Source organism: Penaeus monodon, chromosome 33 (assembly GCF_015228065.2).
Source record: "Penaeus monodon isolate SGIC_2016 chromosome 33, NSTDA_Pmon_1, whole genome shotgun sequence".
Lineage (NCBI taxonomy): Eukaryota > Metazoa > Arthropoda > Malacostraca > Decapoda > Penaeidae > Penaeus > Penaeus monodon.
In genome coordinates, this window is record NC_051418.1 from 12,851,188 (window position 1) to 12,851,467 (window position 280).

The following is a 280-nucleotide window of genomic DNA, read 5'->3' on the forward strand; positions in this document are numbered from 1 at the left end:
TCTTCACGGACAATACATAACAAGGATACATAGATGATACATAAAACAGCTTACAACACCTACATCTAATACGGTATTTTCCCCCTAATCCCTGCCTTTAACATTACGAAATGGAGGCAGGATGCGTTGTATACAAAACAAAGGTCAAGATAATCTTCCAAATTAATCATAACACTTTTTTTTGAGGGGGGGGGACAAAAAATAGGTGACTTCAAATGCTATTTCTGAGGAAGATGTGGTTTTAGTCTTCGTGACATCAAGGTCATTTCACTTCTATTTT